Raw genomic sequence first — 3027 nt, forward strand, 5'->3', positions numbered from 1 at the left:
CCTAGTGGTAGTTACCCCACATATCTCATATACTATTATATATAACATGTTCTAAAGTGAGTTACATGAAAAAATTACAAGTTGGCTCATGTTTTTTATTATATTTGTGAAATACATATATATTTGTACATAACAAAGAGCATACTCAAAATACGATGCATACTATCTAAAAAATAGTATATATACTACCTAAACGTTCTTATATACTACATACTACGCGTACATACTCTCTAATTTGACACATACTACATACAACATACAAAACTCAATTGGTGGTAACTACCACTGGTGGTAGATAAAATTTTTCATATATATATATATATATATATATACACATATATATAGTAACACTATTCTGATCCCAGGATCAGAATAGTTATTCGGAGCGCGCGGAGACCTTTGCGAACTCCCGAACCCGCGGACACAAAAAACCCCACCCTGTCTCGCACCGAACTTCCCACCCCCCAGCGTCCTCTCCCCTACTACCACGCACGGCGCGACCCGACCAACCCACCACCGATGGCTCCGCCCCTCCCAACCTTCACTGTCGTCGGCGCTGCCCATCCCAATCTTCACCGCAGCCGGCGCCGTCCCTCCCAACCTGAACCGCTGCCTGCATCCCTTCGGTGCTGCCCCTCCCAAGCTGCACCGCCGCCTGCATCCCGCGAAAGCCCCGGCCCTTGGAGAGCTGCGCCTTGAACTTCTTGTCGAATCTGATCGGATCCAGGCGACGTCCTCCGCCCTGGCGACGCGAGCGCTCCCTTTCCAGGCTCCACGCATCCCTGCGCCATCCCCTCCCCTGGATCCCCGACGAGCTCCGGCGCTGCGTCAATGAATGCCGAGGTCGTCGCCTCACTCCACCACAGGCACCACTGCATCCCACCAGCCGCTGCACCCTGCCTTCCTCCCGCTCCCGCCACTCCCCATCGCCTCCACCCATCATCGTCAATCCCCATGGCCGTGGAAGAAGACTACCACCAATGGCACCTGGTCAACTCCACCTGCTGCTACCTCGTCAAGGATAGACCCGAGAGCCTACTCCGGTCAACTCCTCCACACAGCACGCCACTCGGGGGAACCCTGCTGGGACGCCGTTCAAATGGGCCACCTCGAGCACCCTGTCGGATCTCCGTTCAATTACACCAACTGGTGTCGTTCAACAAACTCACCCGATGCCGTCCGAGCATAATTTGTCTAAGTCACCCGATGTCGTCAACCTTCCAGGAGTTCGGCGCTGCTTGGTTGCTCTTTTCTGCTGCTGGTTGTGTCGACCATGAGAGAATAGAGTATTTCCTGTATGCTTTTATTGCCTGCTCTATGTTCCAGCTGAGTGCTATGTCAAGCTGGTTCCCATTAGTCATTTGTCATGTCTTTGTTCAAGAATCTAAACGACGCACGTCTGCTCGGGCATTGCGCATAGAGGTAAAACCTGAATTTGAAACATCTTGCAAATTTTCAGATACAATCCTCAAAGTTTAGAAAAAATGCTACTTAGAAGTCATTGATCGGTTGTTTCTCATCGAGGCAGGGCGCGCATGTAGTATCTAGCAAAAGCTACCTCACTCCAAGGTCTGATACATACATCGGTTAATTGATAGAATTTGTCAAACTAGTACCCACGTGCGTAAGAAATAGAAAAAAACATTCGGTGATTTTGTTCTCCATATTTTAAAGTGTACAAAAAACCATTGGTCTACAAAAAAGAGAGGACTTAGCTAGCCCACACACAATAGAAAAACCATTGGTCTAAAACATGATGTTGTGCAGTTTCTTGTTCCGTATTATTTCCTAAAGTTCAACGGTATGTATGGATGCAAAAAACCAAGTAGTTTTTGATATGTTAGTTTCAACTCAAAAACTACAAAACACTAAGTAAGTTCAAATACTAGAAGAAAAGGAAGTCCAAAAAAGGACAAAAAGAACACAAAACATACACGACATGAAAAACAAGAAGAAAAAGAAAAGCCTCACCCAGAAAATGTTTACTCTCGAAGTTTAAGAAAAGAAAGAAGTTCATTTTTATAAAACAAAGTAATTTGACGTTCATAAAGAGTCGATGTTCCCTATTTGATATATTTTTAAAAATCATTTTTCTAAATAAATAAAAACCTAGAATCTCAAATTAGAATAACAGAACATTTCATTTTTTCTGTTAATTCGAGAAGTCCGAATTAAACTAATAAAGTAGTTCAATCTTAATAAAAAATTGGAATTTTTTGTTTCTAGAAATATAACCAAGAAGTACAAATTAAAAAACCAAAGCACCACGATGTTTTTATAGGAAGTACCAAAAAAAGGCTCACATAGAATAGTGTTAACTCATGGAGTTCATATTTAATAAATTGGAGAGTTCGACAAAAAGGAGAAAACAAAAAAGAGACACATATGTTTGTACAAAAAAAGGTCATGGATTTCCCGTCTTTGGAAAAAGGATTTTCCTGATTTCTAAAAATAACCTAGAAGTTCGAATTTAAAAAGTTGATCATTTCAAAAATTATTAAAAAACATGGAATTCATCGTTTCTAGAAAAACCTAGAGTTTTAAAATTAAAAGACAAAGAATTCCAATGTTTATTACAAACCCCAACAAGGTCAAACGAAAAAAACAAAGCATCTCAACACAAATTTATGTAGAAAAGTATTTTATCTGTCAAAATACCCTAGAAGTTCAAATCTAAAAAACGAAGCACTTCGATGGTTATACAAAACTCAGGTTTTCCTCTTTATTAAAGGATGAAAACAAGAAGTTCAAATTTTTAAAATAGAGCAGTACAAAATTCATAAAAAAGGATTTTCACCGTTTCTTACAAAAAACTCTAGAAGTTCATATTTAAATAACAGGCCGGTTCAATATTTATTAGAAAACTAGGATTTTTCCATTAGTACAAGGAAATAAACCAAGAAGTCCAAATTACGAAAATAGAGAAGTTCGATATTTAAAAAAAACTCAGATTTTCCTTGTTACTAAAGAACAAAAATGACAAAGTTAAAATTAAAATAGAGGAGTAGTTCGATATATGCGGGAAAC

Source organism: Triticum dicoccoides, chromosome 4B (assembly GCF_002162155.2).
Source record: "Triticum dicoccoides isolate Atlit2015 ecotype Zavitan chromosome 4B, WEW_v2.0, whole genome shotgun sequence".
In the NCBI taxonomy this organism is placed as follows: domain Eukaryota; kingdom Viridiplantae; phylum Streptophyta; class Magnoliopsida; order Poales; family Poaceae; genus Triticum; species Triticum dicoccoides.